This window comes from Mustela lutreola, chromosome 15 (assembly GCF_030435805.1).
Source record: "Mustela lutreola isolate mMusLut2 chromosome 15, mMusLut2.pri, whole genome shotgun sequence".
Lineage (NCBI taxonomy): Eukaryota > Metazoa > Chordata > Mammalia > Carnivora > Mustelidae > Mustela > Mustela lutreola.
The window spans coordinates 323,762-348,342 of NC_081304.1; the positions used below are offsets into that span (position 1 = coordinate 323,762).

At 55.1% G+C, this 24,581-nt stretch overlaps 1 protein-coding gene across 2 annotated transcripts in view; it reads right to left on the reverse strand.

Moving 5' to 3' along the window:
• Positions 1–24,581, reverse strand: part of TBCD (tubulin folding cofactor D) — a 156,129-nt gene that overhangs the window by 69,372 nt on the left and 62,176 nt on the right. The gene's annotated exons all lie outside the window — the stretch shown is intronic.

A 24,581-nucleotide genomic window follows, 5' to 3' on the forward strand; every position in this document is an offset into this window, starting at 1 on the left:
CACACCTGTCCCATCAAGGAGGACAGGACAGCGACAGGGATCGACCCCTGACGGGAGAAAGAACGAAGCTAAACGCCAGCACACCGTGTGACCAAGAGGCAGCCCAAGAGGGGACCGGCCTCAGCCCCTTGTGCGCGTGTGTGCCAGGCCTGCCCAGGAGTCCGGCGCCACCACAAGCGCCTCACGGTACACCTCACGCTGTCCTGCCTGTTCGACAAGAAGACCAGCGAGGTTACACGCACACAGTCGGAGAAGACATTCCAGGTGGGGGTTTACGCAAAACGAAGCAGCGATCTCCCGAGCAGCTACCCTCCCAGAAACCATCTTCTGAGAAAACGTACCAGAAAGAGCCTTGAGCAAAAAAATCAAAAGAAACAACAGTAAGACGATGAATATCAAACACAAATTTCCCCTCTGCCTTTCTGCATCTAAGGGTGTTCGGTTCTACATAAATAACAACAAAAAGTAGTGTCGATTCTGACACTTGTTATATACATATGGTGATCCCTTTTACTTTATTATAAAGAGCTAACATGAATTTACTTACATTACATGAGCATACTCCAGAATAAGTTATTAACAAACAGCTCAAAAACACAGTGTTAGCAACACTGTGTAAGCTGTAAAGTGACGGCGTAGACCCATCTCAGCCAGGGTCGACAAAGGGACCAACCAGGGGCACCAGTACTAGCTGTCCCAGGGAGCACGGGGCACCGGGGCACCACATCGAGCACGCCAAGACCCCAAACCTGGAGCCCACCCCCTTGCTGAGTTCTCGTTTCCTCAACAGAGAGGCAGCAGGGCAGCCCCTGTGGGACATGCCCCTCCAGTGCCACAAGGGCTGAAACTGGTCCTGTCTCCCCCACGTGTCCCACTTCAGCCAGAAGCCACACACACCATCTTCTGGGGCACAGGTCAGGGCGTGGCCAGTATCCCAGAGCCGCCGCTCCTCACTTCCCCGTGACACTGAGGCCCCCCTCCCCGTAGCCGCTGCGCCTCTAGCGGGGACCTCCCCAACTCCCCTCCGCGTTCTTGGCCAGACCCTCTGTCACTGCAGTACCACTACCCGCACTCGGCGCCGCTCTAACGACTCCCTTGAGAGGAGAGAGCCTGCCCAGGCGGCTCCCTGGGCTCCCTCTCGAGAGGTCCCAGCGTCCCCACGCCTTGCATCTCGTTAGGCCACACGGGAGCACAGCTTCTTCCCGCTGCAAAGGCCCTGGAGCCTTCTCCAAGCCAGGCAGACCTCGCTAAGCAGGCTCTGCCCCCACCAGTCGGCACACCGGGAAGGAGCTCAATGTTCTGCAAGAACACCTGTCGGTGGGGCACCTGGGTGGCTCAGTGGGTTAAAGCCTCTGCTTTTGGCTCAGGTCATGGTCCCAGGGTCCTGGGATCGAGCCCCACATCGGGCTCTCTGCTCAGCAGGGAGCCTGCTTCCTCCTCTCTCTGCCTGCCTCTCTGCCTACTTGTGATCTGTCAAATAAATAAATAAAAAATCTTTAAAAAAAAAAAAAAAAAAAAAAGAACACCTATCGGTCTTCGTGAATGGCTAACGAACATTATAATCAAGGCTCCTAGAGCATGTACAAGGACCAAAGCAAACGAGAGGGCACCATCCCAGCTGCTGTGACGTAGTTAAACCGAATCAGTGATTTTTAAACTATTATATTAACTTGAACTAAACCAACTCTATAATGCTTCCAATGGGCCTTCAAGTGGTTCTACCCGGGGAAATTCCAGGTCACCTGGAACTACTCCTAGTGTTCTAGTATTGTTCACATCCACTTTCCTCGCTAATAGGACAGCCTATTCGCAGTCCAATGGCTGTGAAAACTAACAGGCTGTAGCACCTTCGGGAGGAAAGCATCATGTAAACGCACTACCGCTGCCATGCCAGGGCCCCTAAGACCGTCACTGCGGCTTGGCCACCCAGACAGCTCGGGGTAAAACTGCTCAGCAATTCTATAGCCCGAGGGGAACCTGGATGCTAACTGCTGAGTCCCAATTTATCGGTCCAATGGACAAAATCAATTTCAAGACAGACAACTAGGAGTGACGTGGCCAGTGCCACAGATGTCGACTTCAGGCAGGCGTCACACCTGCTGTCACATCAGGATGGCTCGGTGCCCCCCGCAAGAAGCCCACCTCCACCTGGATACAGCCCCCAGCTCAGGTCAGCTCGACCTTGAGGTCACTCCCATCACACCCCCCGAGCCTGACCCCAGATCAGGGAGCCCAGTGGTGTGTTCCCAAGGGAGCGTGGAATGGCTTTCCAAAGCGTCACTTTACTGGCCAGTGAGGTCTGTCAGTCATGACGAAAAGGACACAAATGGCCGGACTGGACTCCACTAATGGACCTCCACCACGACTCGCACACAGACCACGTCACAGTCTGACCAGCACTGCTGGGCAAATCGCCAGCCTAGTTAGTGGGTCCAACCTTGGTCCATCTGGCCCACTCTGTCCCCAGGAGCGAGAAAAGGTTAGCCCCTGAGCGCTGGTACTCAGACTCAGCTCTCCAGTACAGGGACAGCAGACCAGTGGGGAACGCAGGCCACAGTGACCCCCACCCACCACAGACACACCCTGACTTTGTGCCCAGAACCCACACGTGCCCATGTGCCACAGGTAACTGGACTCCTCTGTCCTCCTGCAGAAACTGGTCAGAGACACAGAGGCCCACACTGCAGGGCCTTGAGGGGCCGCCCACCAGCAACACCCGCCCGCGTGGATGTCTGGCCAAGCTCCACCCAAGCGCTGGACGCAGAGCTCTTCAAAGTCACGAATCTGTCACTCTGCTCAGAAGCCTCCGATGACCCCTCCCTGACACCTGCGACAGACATCAGCGGCGGAGCCTCCAGGGCAGTGGAAGACATGGCCGCCAGCAAGCGACAGGGGCCTCGCGACGGGACAGGCTCCCACAGAAGACAGCAGGGACGTTCCCCTCGGGCTCTGACGTGCGGAAAGTGAAAGAGCCAGCTCAGAGGAGCACACGGGAGACGGTGGATTTCCTCAACAAGCAACTGGAAACTTGGGCCTGTCAGGTCCGATCCATCCCACGGTGGCCCCAGGAGCAGCGACCTCAGGGAGCAGGGGCTGGCGGGGCCGTTTGCGGCCACCAGACTCTGAGCACCCTCCAGCCGCCTCTGTGTAAAGAGACAGACCAGCCTCGGCGGCCACGCAGGGCACCCAGAGAAGCTCCCACAGACGCTGGGGCGGGGGGGGCCGTCCATGGAGCAGAAACAGTCACTGCTCCAAACTTTCAGGAGAAGTCATGATCAGAAAAAGTTCAAAATCTAACCACTCTTTCCAGATTCAACAGGTTTAAAATAAGGAAACTCTTCAACAGCTTTGAACAAAAACCCTTCTCATGGTTCCAGTTACACACGCAAATGCATGTCAAATATATAAGATTCCCAGAGGGCTTCCTTTTGGCAACCCGGAGACCTGCGATGTCATTTAAATACCCTTCTCTCCAGACAGCATGTCATTTGTCTAACGCCAACCGCCAACCGCCTAAGGACAAAGCAGCCTCCAGGTGAGAGAAATGACTTAACCCCGAGAGTGCCACAGCCCGCTGCAGGGCCGGCACGCTGTGCACCCAGGGGGCCCGAGGGGCCTTCCTCGCAGCGGCAGAAAGCATCCACCCGTGAAAGAAATCGTCACAGCCTGCAGAGACGCTGCGTCTTCTGGTAAGTCACAGATCGCACCGATTGAGGACGCAAACCCCTCACTGGAGGGCTCGCGGCATGGAGCCGTGTCTCCGGGAGGCATGGGCCACACGGCCCCGTCGCACACCGGGGCTGCACGTGACGCCTCCCACAGACCCAGAGAGCAGGGCCCTCCCGGGCGCAGGCGTCACCACAGACTTCCACCTCAGCCACCGGGACAAACAGCCGTCATACCTCCCTCAGAAATGCAGTCCAACTTGCTCAGAAGAAAAGCCAGTGTTGAAGGTGCTGGGGGCAAGAGGAAATGATGAACAGAGTGTCTAGTGCCCCAGACAGGTCCCACAGGACATTTCTGGAAAACTGCCCCAAAGGCCCCTAGCTGGGCTGCAGGCGGCAGCGGCCACTCCACACAGAGGGGACGTGCAGGCTTGCGTGCCGGCCTCGCCTTGGCCAGGGAGGGACCCCAGCCCACCACCACGGGAAGAGCTGCCGGGGCTCAGTGCCCGGCCCATGCGCCGCTGGCTCTCCGCTCCTCTGCCCCAGGGGGAGCCCCCACGGAGCCCGCTCCCCTGCCACAGGCAAGTCCCAGGGCCGTGTGGGCCCGCGAACCTTCCCACAGCTTCCCTGTGGGCAAGCCCCCATCCACCGTCGCCCTCGGTGCGCGCTGGCCGCCGAGGTGCATCTGTCGTGAGGCCGCACACAGACTCTCCCGCAGCGGGCACCATGGGAAGCACGATCCAGGCTGGACGGACTCCACCACCCTCACGATGCACACGAGCCGCGCGCCGCAGGACGGAAGGAACGCGCTGTTTCCGGACGGGAGCCCGCAGTCTTACCTGGGCCAGAACTTCTCGAACAAGAGCATCGCCAAGCAAAACTGCAGCGAGGCCCAGCAGCATCTACTCCTCCACAGGGCGCATCCTCTCCCCCGGCCGCGGACGGCAGCTCCACAGAGCCTGAGCCCACCTGAGCCCAGGTTCGAACCGGGCTTCCCCTGAGGACAACGGAGCAGGTCCGGGAAAACCACTCCCTACATCAGACAGCTAGAGACGCCGATTCACTCCAGGTCCCAGGTCATACGGAATGTGGGGACGCGGGGCTGCCCCCCAGCTCTCCAGGACATGGCCAGCCCCGGTCCCCAAACCATCCAAACTGTCCACAGAATTGTTCCTCAGGAAGTGGGGACTAAGTTTTCTGACTGAGTCTCTCAAAATGACTTGTCTAAAAACATTAAAACAAAACACCTCCTCGCCTCCCCTCGCCTCTTTGTCTGCTCCATTAGCAGTAACCTGCGTAACGCACCCTCGCGGTCAGCTGAGCTTCCATCGACACGAGAGCAAACCCACGGCTGCGCGTGGACCCACCGCACGGCCCAGGGAGTCGAGTCTTCAGCCTTCACCCCCGAGGGACAAAGACCCCCCCGCACCGGCAGCTGCACACAGACGCTGACGGCAACCTCACTTGTCATCCCCACCCCACAGAAACCACACATGCGCCCTTCCGGGGGGAGTTCAAACGCACAGCTGGCACGGACTACTACCCACCAGTGGAAAAGCAGCTGCCAGGAGGGACACACAGGCAGCGATGAGCCTCCAGAAACCAGGCTGAGAAAGCCCAGGAGGCAGATGGTGAGCCCTGGAGGGGACCCTGCTGAACCCAGAACCCATGCGGCTGCAGAAGTGGGGGCCACCCAGCCTTGCTGGGGCTGGCAGCAGGCAGGCGGGCTCAGGAAGGCACCAGGACTGCAAGCAAGCTCGGCCAGCAGGGCCTCCGCTGCTCGTCCCAGGCGGCCAGGGCTGGGGGAGGCAAGGAAAGGCCCCATCCCCAGCACCACCGCAACCTGTTGGACAGCGTGGAAGTAGGGGCTGCACGGGGGGTGCCCTACTTGCGGGCAGCATGGCACCTCCTCCCCACGATAAGGGTGTGAGGCAGAGCAGGGATACTGACAAAGCAGGAGGAAAACCCGTGAGGTCAGAGGACGCAAGCTCTGACGAGGGCAGCAAGGGGGCTTGGCTGGGCACGCATTCCAACCTAAGGTCAAGCTGTAACGTGAAGCCCCTGGTGCTGGGGATGAGAACAGGAGTGAGAACGGGGAGCCACAAGCCCCCATCAGCCTGGAGTCAGGCTGGTCCCTCTGGCTCCACACCCCCCGCAGGCCGACGTCACAATGAACACGGGTCCCCAGGCATTTACTAGCCGTCTGTGACATGCAGAACTTGCTAATGAAAACAAGTCACCAGAGACAGATCTCAAAATGGCGCTAGAATGAAACCCTAACATGACTAGAAGAAAGAGGCAGGCAAATGTTGTCTGCGATCAAGACGGGAAGCACATTTCTAACGATGGGGCACATACTACTGTGTGCAGCGTTGGGGTCTCAACAGATCAACACACCAAATCAAGGAACCAACGCGTGCAAATGAGCCACAGGGGGGATTCCACGTGAAGAGCTCACACGCACCCACAACTACGAACGCCCCAACCCAAGAGGAGATGGAGCCGAAAACAGGGTGAGCACACCTGACGGCCAACAGCGATCCCCAGACACACCAGTGATGCACCAGGTGAGAAGCCGTGGGTGGAGGGCTGACAGGCTGACCCTGAACCGGCTGCACCCTTGACCCCAAGGACAGGGTGCAGGGCACCACTCTGTGTACAAAGCCCCTCCCACGGAGTCAGAAACGTGACCCAGAGGTGGGGGGCAGCCCCAGAGTCCCACGGCTTCAGTGTGCCCTCAGATCTCCACTGAGAGCCACAGGCTACCCAGGAGGCATCTGCCCTGGTGCAGCCATGGTTGGGAACAGGCGGAAGAGACCGCTGCTGCTGAGAATGGGGAACGAACCCCAACCAGAGCACGCGACACTGTTCACACTGCCGTCCAAGACAGCATCTCACGACAGGAGAACGTTCATAACCTCGGTGACACACAGTGCTGGGACTCGCGCAGAGTCCTGACAAGGACCAGCACTCCCAGCGCCAGGCCCTTCTCCAGCCAACGGGAGGAAGGGGCACTCTACCCACCACAAGACACGAGACGGCTGACCTAATGAGCCCAGGACTGCGAGCATCACACAGAGGGACGGCTGCTCACACGGGGCCCCTATCAGCCAAAACAGCAAAAGCGGTGACTTCCAGGCAGTGAGATTTCTGGCTCCGCATCGCACCTCCCCCCAGGGATACCCCACAAGGCCCCCTACACCCTCCGCAGAACTCCCCAGCCCACCCCTAGGACAGAGGCAGGCACTAGGGAGGTGTGGCCATGACAGACTATGCCACGAAGCCTGGATCGCTGACCTTTAAGGCCATGGACTCCACACCACGCGGCATCCTCTGGGTTAGATCTGGCACCTCTTCCCCCACCCCCGTCTCCTGGTCGCCAGGAGATTTAAGGAAGGGGCCAGATGTCCAAGCAAGTGCCCCCTGACCACTGTGGTGGTTTCCACAAGGCGGGACAAGCAGGTACACCTTCCCCAGGAACACCTGCCTGGACTGTGATGACTGTGCGGTCTCTCTGGTCCCAAGTGATCCCTCAAGGAACCTCAGGCTCAACACAGTCTACCATTTTACCACCGCAAAGCTAGAAACACAAACTCCAGACATGTGAAGAGTGGGGTGTTTTTTTTTTGGTTTTTTTTTTTTAAGATTTTATCCATTTATTTGACAGACAGAGATCACAAGTAGGCAGAGAGGCAGGCAGAGAGAGAGGAGGAAGCAGGCTCCCCACTGAGCAGAGAGCCCGATGTGGGGCTTGATCCCAGGACTCTGAGATCATGACCTGAGCCGAAGGCAGCGGCTCAACCCACTGGGCCACCCAGGCGCCTCTGTTTTTTTTTTAAAAGAATTTTTAGGGGCGCTTGGGTGGCTCAGGGGGTTGAGCCTCTGCCTTGGGCTCAGGTCATGATCCCAGGGTCCTGGGATCGAGCCCCACATCAGGCTCTCTGCTCAGCGGGGAGCCTGCTTCTTCCTCTCTCTCTCTCTCTCTGCTGCCTCTCTGCCTGCTTGTGATCTCTGTCAAGTAAATAAATAAAACCTTTAAAAATAATAATAATAATAAAATTAAAAAAGCATTTTTAAACATCACTTTTTGTGGACTGTACTATAAAATAACCCGAGGACCGTTTTCCTATTTTAAGAGCTAATCCCACATCTTTCTTTTAAAAAAAATCAACGGTGGGCCCCTGGGTGCTTCCGTCAGTTAGCTGTCTGCCTTCAGTTCAGGTCCTGATCCCAGGATCCAGGGATGGGGCCCCACGTCGGGCTCGAGGCAAAGCAAGGAACGTCTGCTTCTCCCTCGGCCACTCCCGCTCCCCCAGCCCCGCTGCTCATGCTCTCACTCTCTCTAAAACAACACAAAATCAACCGAAACATACCAACACACTCAGACCAAACAAAAGCAAAAGCCCCTCCCTGCTTCTGCACACTAACCCTTCAGGGCATACGAATGCCGCTTCGGGCCAATGCGGCTCTGCCGGCAACACTGGCCGGCCACTCCACCTAGCAGTGAGCTGCACAGAGGGGACCAGGGCACCCGCGGACACACGCAAAGGCTTCACTGCCCGGGGCTCAGAACACACAGACTCGTTCCCGGCGCCCTCTGTGCCAGGCTGTGCCCCTCTGCATGTCCTCCCCATCCTCCTCCATGGCCACCTCCCACCGGCCCTCTGAGGTTCACACTGGGAGGACGTGCCACCCACAGAGGGGCTCCCTGGATGCAGCCTGGGTACGTCCATGCCATCCACGCCCTACAGGGTCCAGAGGTCCTGAGTGGGACAAGCCTTCTCTCCAGACTGTGCACTGCTTAGTCCATAACCTCGGGGTGGAAAAACACCATCTTTAGGAGCACAACTTTTTTTTTTAAGGTTTTATTTATCTGATAGAGAGCAAAAGAAAGAGAGATCACAGAGGGAGGGAGAGGGAGAAGCAGACTCACCGCTGAGCAGGGAGCCCGATGTGGAGTTCGATCCCTGGATCCTGAGATCAGGACCTGAGCCGAAGATAGACGCTTCTCCAAATGAGCCACCCAGGTGCCCCACAACTTTTTTTTTTCTTTAACATTTATTTGAGAGAAAGACCACAGGCGAGAAGGGCAGAGGGAGTGGGAGGCAGAATCTCAAGCAGACCCCACACTGAGCACAGCGCCTGACACGGAGCTCGAGCTCACCATCCCAAGATCCCAACCTGAGCAGAAACCAAGAGTCAGACGACCGACTGCGCCACCCAGGAGGCCCTAGGAGCACAGCCTTTTATGGTAAGACCCGGGTGTCTGCGCTCCTCTATCCCTGCAAATACCTCCTATCACTCTTTCAAACCAACACTGCCAGTAGGTTCTCAGGTGGTAGTTCTAGCCCAGGCTATCATCGGAACGACCGCTGGTGCTCCACCGTGTGAAACCTGGCTGCTCCGGCACCTCCCCAGAGATACCTGTCCAGGAGGACAAGCCCCAGCTACGGGGAGAAGTCTGGGTCCCAGGCAGCTCCCCACCTTCTGGCATTAGCCAGGATCCTCCACTGGCAGAACCTTCCACAGAAGCTTGAGACGCTAAACCACACAAAGTAAAAATCCGTGTATATGAAATCTGCACTCAAATAACTAATAATAAAATAATTTAAAACCCAGAATAAGCTTTACTCTTTATAACGAAAAGACCCTTTCCAAATATGTGAAAAGTGGAACGTCAGTTAAAGTGTCCAACCCTTAGCTCAGCTCAGGTCTTGATCTCACGCCAGGCATGAAGCCTACATTAAATTAATTAATTCATTAACTGAGTGACTAAACTAATAGAACACATAAAAGGCCATCTGACAGCTGAGAAGGCGTCAATGCCGACCGCTGCCGTCCAGGCACCCACACGTGAACGTGAACACCGGGAACACTGTGCGGGAATCACGACGTCACTCTGCACCTAGCAGGCAGGGGACCAACAAGCACAGTCCAGTCTGACGGGACCGTGGCTGGGACCTCTGCCCTGGTGACCAAGCCCCTAGGCTGCAGGCGCCCTGGGTTTCCCAGCTCCCCATCAAGGGGCTCTCCCCACCTAGTTACTCAGGGCCCATCTGGATCCGCCCTTTTCCGGCTTCATATCTCTGATTAGCTCTTGGATACCCGCACCTGCCCACAAGCCCCATTCTCAAGTGTCTCAAGAATGACAGGGGACCGTCCCATACCTGTCTGCAGACCTGGGGCCTCATTCTCTCTGAGTCCAGGCCCCAGCATGCTCACATGCCCAGCCCGTCCCCACACACCCCACGGTCAACGCCCTGTCGTGTCCCTCCTGGAGGGATCACACCGAGCCCTACAAAGGTCTGGTGAGGGACTGGGCTCTACCAGGAAGTGTTTCTTACAAAGCAACTGGATGATCTGAGGACTTTCATCTCTAAATGCCTAGAACGCACAGAACAGCATGACCCCCATCCAGAAGAGCGTGCGTGACCCCCACACCCACAAGCAAAGAAGAGCTCTCACGGCTGCTCTACTATCTTCCCACAACCTACAGACGGGGCTACAGGGGTCACAAGGTAGAAATGCCCGTGTACTACTTAGAGCTTAGAGTGTAAACATTCAAGGCCCATGTGTTCTAAAGCCCGCAGACGGAAAAGCAACAGAGTCAAAGGCTGACGAAGTACCCTGCTGGCCCGTGACACCCACAAACTGCTTCACAGAGGAGTTAACATCTGTCATTTGCCACATCTGGGGACACTGACTCACACTCTGGCCAACGTCAGTGGCCTGGCAACTGCCTCCCTCCTGGTTCAGGGTCTGGGCCACCTTTCAGGGCTCTGCAAGCACGCCCACCTCCCCCATCGGGCCTCACACCCTGGAAAGGTGACTACAGTCATTATCAAGGGGACAGCATGACAGACTTGCACACTGTGAAGACCAGGGTTACATACTGGGTGGCCCTCTTGGCGAAGTGGTGAGTCCAGCTCGGAATAAATGAATTAATTCCCAAGTCGTTCTTACTTGGCAGCAGGGAACATGAAGTGCTACGCAATGTCAGAGCACTAGGAGGGCGACACCAAACCCAAGGCCAGTGCAAGACACACAACTCAGCCCTGGGGGGCTGACAGAGGGCCTCCCGAGGGACAGGGTAACGCTCCCCCAGCAGAGCCCAGTCCACCTGCACTGGCCCCTGATCATCCCAGAAATGGGTGCACCTGCATGAGCATTAAGTGCGAACAAGCAAGTAAGTAATCAAAGCAACCACAGCAACCTGCTGGGACCAGGGGGCTCTGGAGCGGGAAGACCCACCATGTGGCCTGCAGTCCTGCTAAAGGTGACTTCAGTCAAGCCGGCACAGGAACCCGTAACCAGACCCCCACAGGAAGAGCCAACAGGGCCACTGGCCACATCACGCACACAGAGGGGAGGCCAGCACAGAAGCAGGCAGCCTCACTCACCACACTCAGGTATTTGCAGAATTCCTAAAAACGTGTGGACAGGGCACCTGGGTGGCTCAGTCGGGTAAGCCTGTGACTTCAGCTCAGGTCATGATCTCAGGGTCCTGGGATCGAGCCCCACATCAGGCTCCCTGCTCAGCGGGTGAGTCTGCTTCTCCCTCTGACCCTCCCCTGCTTGTGTTCCCTCTCTCGCTACCTGTCAAATAAATAAATTAATTAAATCCTTGAAAAATTTTTTTCATTATAAAGAATTGTGAAAACTAAATGACGCACGTGTTTCTAGGTTTAATCCTACCAGTGTTACGATGAATTCACTTACGACCTGCTCCTGAACACACAGCAGACAGTGCACTTTGTCAGGCATTTAAAAGGCTTGAGAACCTCTGTAAGTGCCGCGGCCTGAGAAGCGGATGGGGTGAGTCCAGGGACCTGCTGTCCCTCTCACACCCGCCTCCGGCACCAGGAAGCACCTCTTCCCCAGGTCCTCATCAACCCTGCTCTGGAGACAGGACCTGCCGTCGGCGGGGTTCGCCTGGCCCTGAGCTGCTTCTCACAGGGTGAGCAGAGTGTGAGCCACGGGGCAGCGTCCTAACCACATGACACGGGAGTGACAGGTCGGGGCCCTTCCCTCCAGCTCACGCTGCACCCCAGCATCTAGCACACCGCTTTGCACACTGTAGGTAACAAAAGTGTTTTGAGTGTTTCTCTCTCCTTTCTCCAAAAATGCACATCCTTTGCAATTTTCTAACACTGCTTAAGCCATTCCTCTTAGAAATCTCTCCCTAATGTTTCAATCAAGTATAACCTTCTGGCACCTGTCTGTGGAACTGAGGATAACAGAGACACGCCTCTCTACCCCCGCTTTAAGATACACTTACCACCTGCAGTGCTTCTCCAAACTTACGTACACAGACAACCGGGAGTTGAAAGCTTTGGAGGAAAAACCTCCCTCGCCTCCCCATCATTCAGCCTACGGTCCCAGTGACCAAGTGTGTGGTCTGGACCAAGGCTAGTGCCCTGAAAACTTGGTGGATGCCACAAGAAGGAAAGGGACAGACGTGACCCCAGTCGGGTTCTCCCACCACGAGGTCCTGGGCTAATTGAAAATTCGCACAAAGAAATGACGATCGAACCCTGAAGTCTCCGAGTTACCACACTGTTGACGCTTCCCAAGAGGGACCCACACAGAGGGAGGGGCTGTTTTTCACCCAGGTGACCCTGCCCGAGGAGCAGAAAAAACCTCACTGGACACTGCGGCTGCTTTGCCCTGGACCAGTGGCTGCAACATTCCAGCCCACCCACCAGATAAAGGTTCCAGGTCTGGAACAGCCCCTGCTCGTCCAGTCAGCGCCACAGGGGACCGATGCTTCTGCCACCGTGTGAAGGAAACGCTGGTAAATGCCACACACGGGAAGTTAATCTAACCCTCGGCTCACTCTACTGTGATAAAAGGAAAATTAAATCGTTGGCTTAGAAACAATCCGCACACAGAAAATACAATCTTCTCGCCATACACGTCTTTCAATCTTTTCAGTGCTGGACACCTACACTTCCCGACATTTCCTTGAAGAGCCAACACCCCACTCTGGGAGTGTCCTCACAGGCCTCATGCAGACTGCAAGACGAGGGACACCTGCACCGCGCGGCCAGCCTTCCAGAAGGAACGCGCAGGAGCCCTGATGGATGGACGGGGAGCCAGCCCCGCGCCCCAGAGCACTCAGGGGGCCTGTGGCACACATTCTTGCTGAGTCAGGGCTGTGCGTGAGCAGCTGTCACCTCGTCAGCAACGGGTGACAGCAGCGCCACAGTGCCTGGAGCGACACCACCGAACAGCCCAGCTCCCCCCACACAGGCTGGTTGATCACAGTCAAACACAAGAACACCAACGGGACCCAGGGGAGCTGTCACCTATGAGAAGTCGCAAGCATGGAGCCCCTGCATGCAAGCTGCCCTCCCCCATCTGTGTCCCTGACACCACGCACCGGTGCTCAGGGGGAGAAGCGCACCCACGTACAGGTCAGAGCCCGGGGACTCAGGGACCTCCACAGACTGCAACAAGAGACCCCCAGAGCCGTGAACATCGCAACAAACAAGGTTCCTGAGGTGCAGATGGGAACTCCCAGGGGAGACCAGCTGAACCCTCAGGAAGGAGCCCGCCCCCAGAGGCCTGGCCCACGGCGTTCCTCCATGCCCCTGAAGCTGGTGGCATCTCCAGCTGCCACACTAGGGCTTCCGGTGAGACTGGCCCCGCCTGAATCCAGACTCTGTTAATACCAGTTCTTTTCGGGACACCTGGGGGGCTCCACTGATTAGCCACCTGCCTTCGGCTCAGGTCATGATCCCAGAGTTCTGGGAGCCCCGCATCGAGCTCCTTGCTCGGCAGGGAGCCTGCCTCTCCCCCTGCTTGTGCTGTTTCTCTCTCTGTCTCTCTGACAAATCAATAAATCTTAAAAAGAAAAAAAGAAAAAAACATTTCTTTTCAAGCAATCTAAGTAGTTGTTCTTTGCAAATCAAACACGGCCGTGACCTACGAGTGATCCGCCTTCTCCGTGAGAGACGACAAAGCCTCTTCCTCTCTGCTGCCTGGCGATCAGCAGAAGGCCAACCGCCTGTCCATCCTGTCTCTTTGCCAAAGGCCCCAGAGGGCACGTGGGAGGGAGAGGAGCACCACAGCGGGGATGAAACACCCACAGCTGCTGACAGACCGGCCCAGGGACATCAACTTGAAAGAAGCAAAAACAAGCGTTCAGGAGAATTAAAGGCTTAACCCGGAAGTCAGAGACCAGTTCTGCCGCTGAGTCACGGATTTACATTCCCAGCCGCAGAGCCCAGACCTCCACGGGCCCCACGATGTCTACCGCCCAGAGGAACGACCTGCTCGAGACCCCGCCCCATCAAGCTGAGGGGCAACGGCCCTGACATACAGGATGCACGAAGCCCAGGAGGGGACACACGGCTCAGGGTCAGACGCCCAGCAGGAGAGAGAAGAATCCGTGTAAAGGCCATCAGAGCTTTGGGTGACGACAAGCCTGCCGCTGTCCCGAACCAAGTTACCAGGAGAGTTCTCTTTTCCGGTCTCACCACCCGCCACGGACAGCCAGGCCGGCTGAGTGCGGACAGCACTGTCCCTGTCACACTGCCTGGAGGTCCAGCCTCAGCTACTGCCCCACCTCCACCATGACCTGCCCCGACTGACCTCCTTTCCCTGTCGACCTCCGGCCCCTGTGACTCCCCTCCCCGCGGTGACACAGAGACAGCGAGTGCGGTGAGGAGGGCTGCAGACTCACTTCACCTCCACGAGTCCAGTCACAAGATCAGCCCCAAACCACTTCCCCGCTGCCACCACATCCCTGCGAGACGCAAGTTTCCACCAGCTCTCATCTGCTTCCTGCCACACACGCCACAGCAGGGCTGACCCTAACCCACACCCAGACCACAAGGCAGCCCTGAGAACTCGGACACCGCAGCCTTGCCTGAAGAAGAAACACTAAAGCCTTTGCAAGCTCTTCTGCTGCAGACCACTGGGGCCGCTCCTCAGGGCACTGCCTCAGGATGCACTTCCGTGGACAGAGAGACAGCCAGCGCGGGGGGGCCCGTAGGGGAAACACCCTCCACAGCCTTTGGCATCTGCAGGCCATCCACCTGCCATAAGCGAAAGGCAGCATGGCCACCACCAGCCTCAAGGCCCCAAGTGACCCCGGGCCACCCACGGCCTCCACAGGATGCAAGCAGGGATTCCTGCAGGAGCACTGGGAGGCCGAGGTAGGGAAGCACCAACAACACGGGGTGGCCACAGGGCAGCCATGCTCCGAGCTACCCACCTGGCCCCAGAGAGGCTCCCAACAGAGCAGGGGCCTTGTACGGGCCTCACATGCCGGACAGTCTTCATCCACAGGGCGGTCAGGAAGTGTGAAAGCAGGTACAAAGGAAGCCTAGTACTCTCGGCCTAGGCACGTTAAAAAGCAGCCCACATCATGTCCTGCATCCACACAGGCCTTTGGGCAGCGTAGCAGGCAATGGTAATGGTGTAAACAGGGACCGTCCAGACACCCTTCCTGTGCGATCCCCAACGAAATCAGCCTGTGCTGCGTCTGAAACATCAAATGGGCCACATCCAGCACAGCAGAAACAGACCACAAAATCGGAAGATGTGGGCATCGATTTAGTAGGTGAAGCGCTCTTTCCCAGGTACAAGACTTCTCATCAGAAGATTCATAAAAATATCTGCCATTAAAATAGCAAACGCCATCAGAGTGTCTAAAATAAACCACGCAGACAGACATCACTTTCTGAGTACACTGTATGTAGGCAATACACACACGACCACACCACTCGGGTTCATAAATGCCACAACCTTAGTCTTGACCCAAACTACAAATTTCAATTCTTAAAAAAATAATAATAATAAAGGGGCGCCTGGGTGGCTCAGTGGGTTAAGCCGCTGCCTTCGGCTCAGGTCATGATCTCAGGGTCCTGGGATTGAGTCCCGCATCGGGCTTTCTGCTCAGCAGGAAGCCTGATTCCCTCTCTCTCTCTCTCTCTGCCTACCTCTCCATCTACTTGTGATTTCTCTGTCAAATAAATACATAAAATCTTTAAAAAAAAAATAAAATAAAATAAAATAAAATTTAAAAATTTCAATTCTTAAAAGCAATGGTACAACTGCAGGACACAGAGACCATCATTTACACGGCTCCAGCACACATGTCCAGCGCAAATTCTCACACACACACACTACTCCGACGCACTCGCGGCCTCCCTGCACTCAGCTCTAAGTCCTCTCCTGAAGAATCACAGTTGTAATTAAAGAAATACCAGATATTGAAAAAAAAAATTAAAGATACCCTTTATTTTTCCTTTATTTGGGGGGAGGGGGCAATTCCACTCCAAGATACATACTCAAGACACGAGAAACACTCCCCCACGGCTGTGCGCAGCACCTCTGCTCCCGGCGGCCCGGTGGTGGAAAAGCCCAACGCCTTGTGAATGGAAAGCAAAACGGCCCATCCCCACAGTGGAGTATTATTCAGCCATTAAAAGGAACGAGGCTGACACATGCTCCATCACGGGTGAACCCCAAAGACATGCTCTGTCCGAGAACCAGGCACAAAAAGGCCACATGTCGCTATGATCCTGCTGGTGTCAGATTTCCAGAACAAGGAAACGTGCAAAGACGGAGTACTTGCTAGGGGCGGGTGAGGCGCAGGAGCGGGTGGGAATCGGCACCAGGACTCTCTGATGGAAAGGTCTTGGATTTAGGGGTGCCTGGGTGGCTCTCAGTCAGTTAAACATCTGACTTGTGAGATTTCGGCTTGGGTCATGATCTCATGGGTTAAGGGACTGAGCCCCCCATCGGGCTCTGTGCCCGACAGGGAGTCTACCCAAGATTTTCTCTCTCTCCCTCTTCCTTTCTCTCTCTCTTTCAAATGAGTAAATTAAAAAAAAAAAAAAAAAAAACTGGAAAGGAAAAGCAAAGAAAAGGTCTTGGAACTAGACAGAACGACAGCTGCTCAACACTGAATACACGAAATGCTACCAAATTGTTCACTTTAAAACAGATAGTGGTTAATTTTATGACATGAACTTTACCTCAGTCAAAACAACACAATTACATTTTTTTTTTTTTTTTTAAGAACAAACACCTTTGCCTTCCTCCCCTGATAATTCAGTCCTGAAGCCATCAGGCAGAGCCCATATGGGGTGGGGTGGTGGGGCCCATGAGTCGAGCAGCCTGACAGAGGTGCCAGGACAAAGGGCACCCCTGTGGAGGGGCAGCCGAGCACAAGAATTAGAAATCCGAATGGAATTGGAAAGGGGTTCCCCAAAGCACCTGACCAGGAGGACATCCAGGTGGAAGGCAGGGGCCAAGCATAGCAGGTAAAGTGTCCACACAGGAGCAGCCTGGCCCGAAGCAGCAGTCAAAAAAAAGAGAAAAAATCACCTGATCTAAATCAATAACTTAGATATCTGGACTTCTCACATAACAGTTTTATAAAATTCTACGTGAGCTGTTTAATAAAAGATAAAATGAGAAGGACGCTAAACCTAAGTAAGACGTTGTCAGAAATGAACCATCTCTGGGGCGCCTGGGTGGCTCAGTGGATTAAGCCGCTGCCTTCGGCTCAGGTCATGATCTCAGGGTCCTGGGATCGAGCCCCACATTGGACTCTCTGCTCTGTGGGAAGCCTGCATCCTCCTCTCTCTCTGCCTGCCTCTCTGCCTACTTGTGATCTCTGTCAAATAAATAAATAAAATCTTTAAAAAAAAAAAAAGAAAAGAAATGAACCATCTCTGACAGCTGCTTAAGACAGAGGACGTGCGCACCGCACCATGTGCCCATCTAACGGACGTGATACGTGTGCGATCGCTGCGGCGGAAGACACGGTGCCCGCCTTCGACTGACACAGGAGGGTCTGAAGGAGTGAAGACCTGAAGACATTACCAAGAACGCACACAGACAGAAAAGGACCCAGAAAACACGAAGGACAAGAAAGATGAGGACAGAATGAGGCTGACGAAGGTCTAATCAGAGTCTGGAAAGAAAAGACAGAAGAAGAGAATTACAAAGAATGACCGAATTTTCCAGAAGTAACAAGAGAAAATAGATACAGGAAACAAAGCGACATAAAACAAGATCAACAAATAGAAGCCCACACCTAACACACCATGATAAAACTGAAAACCTGAAAAACAGAGAAAAATCCTAAAAGTAGCCCTAGAGAAGAAGGACATCACCTAAAGGAACCACCGTGCAACAGGCCCCGGGCGACATGGGCACAGGCACCAGAGGCGGCCGTGCGCGCCACAAGAAGATGGCCCTTGGTCTGGGATGGCACACAACAAAACCACCATCAAGAATGAGGGTCAGGGGCGCCTGGGGGGCTCAGTGCGTTAAAGTCTCTGCCTTCGGCTCAGGTCATGGTCTCAGGGTCCTGGGATCGAGCCCTGCACGGGGCTCCCTGCTCAGCGGGGAGTCTGCTCCTCCCTCCGCAGCACCCCTGCTTGTGCTCACTCGCTCTCTCTTGCTCTCTCACACTCTCCTGCAAATAAATAAAATCTTTAAAAAAATAAAAAAAAAACAAGGAATAGGCAGCAGAAGAAATACCATACACATACAGGAACATCTAAACAAACACTCTTTAAGATAACAACATATAATGTTCAACAAAAGAACAGAATGCAAATCTGACAATCACAACACATCAGGTGTGAAGTGGCCAACACTGGGGTACACTGTGTATGACATACAGTGGGTTAAGAAACTAACTTTTTTTTTTAAGATTTTACTTATTTATTTGACAGACAGAGATCACAAGCAGGCAGAGGCAGGCAGAGAGAAAGAGAGAGGGAAGCAGGCTCCCGCTGAGCAGAGAGCCCGATGTGGGGCTCAATCCCAGGGCCCTGAGATCATGACCTGAGCCGAAGGCAGAGGCTTGCACCCACTGAGCCACCCAGGCACCCCAAGAAACTAACTTCTGACTTCAAATATTCATGACACAAATCCAGAGACTAACCATTAAAGAAGAGAAGTAGACGAAGGTGCCCACGGCGGGCTCTCTGCTCAGCAAGGGGTCTGCTTTTCCCTCTCCCTCTGCTGGGCCCCCAGCTCATGCACGCAGGCACACGCTCTCTCTCAACCAAATAAATAAAACCCTTTTTAAAGAGTAAAGAAAGAAGAGAATTAGAATATAACTTCTAACTCAAGAAATGGGGAAATGTGGGACAGGATTGTGGGGGAGGATGTAAGAGAAACCATATTCTGAAAAAGGAAAAAAAAAAGAAAGAATTTCTTTAAGTATACAAAAAACAACGCAAAAATAAGATGGCAGACCCAAACCCAAACACATCAGTACTTAGATTAAATGTTAACAGAGTAAACTCACCAGTTAAAGACCAATGAGTGGATTTCTGGGTCTAACTTGTATCTAAAATCCAGAAATGTCGAACAATGAAAAGACCAGCCAGAGGAACGAGTGTGAGAGAACACAGTCACCAGAAGAAGGCAGGGGTAACCGCAGTAACCCAGGGCGGAAACAGACTGGACCCCAACAGTCCTTTGACCACCATCATCACTAACAAGGAGAAAGAATTCATCACATGCCAAACGTTGTTCTAACTCTTGAGAGGGGTTCATTTCTTTGATCTTTAAAACAGCCCTATGTCCCATTGCTAGGTCTAGACCCAAGAGAGACGAAAAGTTACACCCACAAAAAATGTGCACAGAAACGTCAGGGCAGTATGATTCAAAACAGCCAAACAGGGGAAAAACCCAAACGTCCATCAGCTGATAACACAGATAAGTGAACTGTGGTCTAGGCGCACGTTGTGTGAACAGTACCCCCAAGAAGCTGACGTCCTAACCCCCAGCACCTCAGCATGTGATTACATTCAGAGACAAAGCCTTTTAGAGGTCACTGAGGTAAGAAGAGGCCGCATGGGTGGGACCTAAGCCATTACGACTGGTGCCCTTAAGAAGAGAGAGACCAGGACCAGAAACAGACACAGACGGAGGGGGGACCACGGCGGCCATCTGCAAGCAGAGGGGACCTCAGCGAGCCCTGCCAGCACCTGGACCCCAGATCTCCAGCCTCAAGGACCCTGAGAGAAGCCCCCAGTCTGGGTATTTCGCCACGGCGGCCCCAGCAAACACTCCCGACGACGGAATATTCTTCAGCTCTAAAAGAAACGAGGTGTGGCCACACGCCACAAGACAAGGAACCCTGCACTGAGTGAGAAGAGCCGGTCACAAAGGGCCACACCCTGAAAGACCCTGGTACAAGAAAGACCCCAAACAGCAGACCCAGAGAGACAGGAAGCAGATCAGTGCTATGTAGGGCTGAGGAGGAGGGGGACTCAGGGTAACAGCAAAGAGGGACTCCTTTTGGGGTGAAAATTCTAGAACGGACGGTGGTGACGACTGCACAGCTCAGGCAGACTGAATGTCCCTGATTTGTACACTTTAAATGGGTGAACTGTGTAAAATGTGAAGTTGTATCTCAACAGAACTATTTTTAAATAGCTACATAACAGGTACCCCTAGAAGGTCAGTATCTACATGCCGACCATTTCCATATTTACATTCATAAACAAGGGTACTAAAGCACAGGTAAGAAACCGCATTTCTAGGGATGTCTACTTCGTCTAAGCGACCAAGCACAGCAGCAGAGACGTTCTGGGTCCGCTCTAGTCCCTGCAGAGCACGCCACATAGCTCCCCTGCCGCACGGTTTGGCTGCTCTGCCTCTTGACCCGTCACCGAGCCAGAAGCTTACCCTCTTCAGGTCCGGCCTTCCATCTGCGTCTCCAGCACTGCCCGCCTGGCTGCTCCGCCCCATCGCCGTCCCCTCGGCCTCCACCCGGGACCTTCCTTCTTTGCCGCCACAGCTTTTAAGGCAGGGTCAGCCAGAGCCTGAGTACTCCAGCTCTGCAGGCCACAGCAGTCTCCCTTTTTTTTTTTTTTTTTTTTAAAGATAACATGTAAAAAAGGAAAAGCCACTGTTGGCTCTAAGGCCAGACTGGGCCCGTGGGCCAGTTTCACAACTCCTACTCAACATTTTAAGCTCCCCTTCAAACACACAGCAGCCACATCTCAAAAGTTTTGATAGGTAATAATTTAATTACTGTTCATTTTGATCTTTAAATTTCTATTGTAAAATTACTGTATGGGGTGGGGGGTGCCCAAGTGGCTCAGTTAGTTGAGCATCCCGGTCTCGATCTCAGGGTCTTGAGTTCAAGCCCTATGCTGGGCGTGGAGCCTACTTAAGGAAGAAAAAAAAATTACTACTGGGATTTCTTCTTTGATTCACCTGTTATTTAGAGATCTGTATGTTTTCAAACTAAAAATTTTCACGTTTTACCTTTATCTTCTGTATCTGAATTTTAATTTCACTGCTTCGTGGTCAAAGAATGCAGTCTGTGCACTACAGAGTCTTTGAAATTTCCTGAGACTGGTGTTTTATGGCCCAGTAACTGTGCAATATTTTAAGAGCACCCCTGGGGGCTGGCTGCAGAGCCCCGGATAAATTCAGGGAATCGGGCCTGTTACTTCTATTGTCCAAATACATGCTTCCCGCTGCTGTTTCCTAACCAACCTGTTGATAAGGGAGAGAGGATTTGCTCATTTATCCCTGTCGTCCAAGTTCTGCTTTTCACGGCCTTAAGTATAAGCTACTTGCATCAGCCAGGGGGAATGCCAAGGAACACACAAACTTACACAGGGATCAGAGCTGATGTGGCTGTGCACACCTACTCCCTCCGCCTCGACTGTGGGGCCTGGTATCAGCCGGAGCTGAGCACGGGGAGGAGCAGAGAGGACAGGGGACCCCTGAGCACGAGTGAGGAGAAGTGGAGCCTGGAGGGTGTGGGTCCTTGGGTCCAGAGGACCGAGGAGGGAATCCCGTGGGAGAAGGGCCGCCACCCAACCCACAAGGCTGTCTGCAGCACCCCAGGGTCAGCGTCACAGGCACCCAGGTGGCACCGCCTTGCCTCTGCCTTCCAAGCCACGCACAGCCTCTCAGAGAACCAGCAGGAGGGGGATGCTGGCAGAGGTCCCCCCTTAGCTAAGCCAGCATGACGCGAAACCACAGCGGTAAGTGGCAGCACCCTACAAAGGGAAGTGTGTGCACCCCAGCACAGAGATGAAGCACCAAGGGGCAGACAGAGCCTCTGCGGCTCTGGACAAGTCCCTTGCCTTCTCGCAACACTGTAATCCCCGGGGCGACCAGGGAGGGTTCATAACTCACCTAAGTGCTTAGAACACGGGTGCTCGATGAAGATGAATTCTTACCGTCACTGTTACTATTCTGATTACAGCCAGCAAGTATACCCTACAGAGGGCCTGGGAACAGCACCACCCTACGGCAGGCTCAGGACAGATGGCCTTGGGCCTACCGAGACCTGGACAACACCAGGGCCTCTCACACAGGGGCTGCCGGTGGGAGGAAGGGCTGGCAGGGCTGGCAGGGGACTTGTTCCTGGGGCGGCTGAAAAAGGAGAGAGGCTTCCGTGACAAGCCAAAGACCCCAGCCTGGGCCATCCGTGCACACCATCTGGAGTGGGGGAAGGCCAAGCTGAGGGACAGGTATGAAGCCTGCTCCAGGCTGCCCACCACGGTACCCTGAGAAGCAGCACAGAGCCACACTGTAGCACGCCCCATGGCGTACGGAGTAACTCACGCCCACTGAAAACGAGCCAGGAAGGAATCATCTTCTATCACAGGAGAAAGGGCGGGGGGAGTGTCTATGGCTACGACAAAGAACCAGAAGCCCAAGAACCTGAGGCAACAGAACCTAAAGACTACCACCAAGAACACAGGTTTGTTGTATTCAAGAGAAAAAAACAGGACTGGAAGCCAGAGAGAAGGAAGATCATAGAAAGACCCAGACAAAAGTCTAGAAATAAGACGGAAAACGACTCACTGCCCCATCTGAAACCCAACTGACTCAGGACTCAGCCGAGAGGAGCCATGGCCATGAGGGCCAAGCCTGTTGCGGACAGGGAGCCCATGGTGTGGGGAGAGGGCGCCAGGTCTGGCTGGGACGGAGGCAGAGCCTGAGAGGCTCCAGGAGCACACCTGCTGTCGCTCAGCGATGAAACCTGCGTGGTGGCCGACAGACCGCAGACAGCCGTCCGCCGAAAACAAACTCCCCAGCACACACGGCACAAAGGAGGTGAAGGGCCCCCGACTGCTCCTGGAACGCCACAAGGAGCCCAGGCGAGAAGGCCGAACCCCACTTTACTGCCGGGGCGGACAGCGGGTGAGGAAACGGTGGGAACCCTCAAACTTGGCCCACGTTCACCAACCTGAACCGGTTTCCCAGTCCAGGACAAAACAAGCCTATCGGCAGAGGCACCCAGGAGCCAGAGCGGCCACAGCACAGGGTTCCGAGACCCCATCCAAACAGAAGGGACACAGAGCTTTCCCGCCCGCACTCTGGCTCAGGATCACTCCACATCCCATCTCCACCTCGCTTCTTGCACTCCTCGGGGGAAGGTGTCAGAGGGAGGAGCCTGGGGAGCCCAGTGCCGGTCCTCAGAGCCTGCGGCCAGACCGCCCTCGGGGCTGAGCAGGCCCCGCCCCGCCCAGGTGGAGGGCACCGCCCACCGTTCCGCCCTGCAGCCTGGCAGGAACAAGGGCCTGTGAGCTCCCCTCCAACACCAAATCAGCCCCAGTTCCACACAAATCCACGTGGTGGCATTCCTGGAATTTGGGGCAGTACGTTACACATCTCCGACTTACTCATCAAAAGAAAAGGAACGTCTGACAACAGAGCTTTCCCAACACTCCCACCTGCTGTGGCCTACCTCACAAGATGACCGACCTAACTTGACTTTCATTGCTTCTACCGGCCACTGTCTGACAAAGCAAAACTCCACCGACACTCTCAACGCTCTGATAGGAGAAATCAGGCGCCCAGAAGACCAGCACGGTTTGAGCCCTCCCCACGCCAGCAAGCACTCTGTGCTCCCCAGCACTCAGCCTCGAAGGGCCGAGCCCCCACACCAGGGGAAGGCAAGGACCCTGAGCACTGCCGCACTCCCTCCAAGGTCCCTGGAGCCCACTGCTTGCTCAGCTCACAGGGGCATGTCCCGGCACACACAGACCCAGGTCAGAAACCTCCATGAATGGCGGCCACTTCTTCCTAGGTTCCTGATCTCAGAAGACAAGGTGCAGACCTAGCTGGTGGCTTCCAGGCAGGAGGGCAGGGCCCAAACTCCTGTCCGAGGCTGCCAGGCTTTCGGAGACCCCAAGAAAGCTTAAGAAAGACGCTGGATCTGGGGGAACAGTGCTGCCCCTCGGGCTACAGAGAGAACACAGCGTAAAACCCAGAAGCAGAGGACGGGTGCTGGCAGCAGACACAGGGTCCTCAGCACCGAGACTCTGGCACGGAGGGAGGAAACACCCGACCCGCAGAGAGAGACCCAAGAAGGGGGGCAGAGGGCCACCACGTGCCCCACAGGTGCCCATCAGCAATGGGGGCCAAGGACAGCCCCCAGGACAAGCAGAACCGAGGCTTCAGGAGCCTGGAGAGGTCACAGAAGGCTCCTTAGATGGCCTTCTCATTATGGGGTTCCAACTGGAAACAAATTACAGTCAAGAAACCCTGAGAAACACACCTGTGTGCTCACATGAACGACACAAGGCCGCCCTACCCACCAGGGGCGTGGGGTCGGCCAGGAAGGGCCTCCCCAGTCCCATAACCGTGTCGGCCACGAAGGGCCCCCAGTCTCACTACTGTGTAGGCCAGCTAGGGACCCCCAGTCTCACTACCAGGTTGGCCACAAAGAACCCCCTAGTCTTACTACCGTGTCGGCCACGAAAGGCCCCCCCCAGTCTCACTACTGGGTCAGCCAGGACGGACCCCCAGCCTGAGCCCGTCACTTCCCACACGGCCCTGAGGTAGAGCCTGGGCAGTAGGCACCCCAGCCCGCACACCGCCCCCACTCACCTGCTCAGGGGACTCCCACCCGGGCCAGGCCACCAGGGCTGGATGTGACACAGCATCTGCTAACCAGGA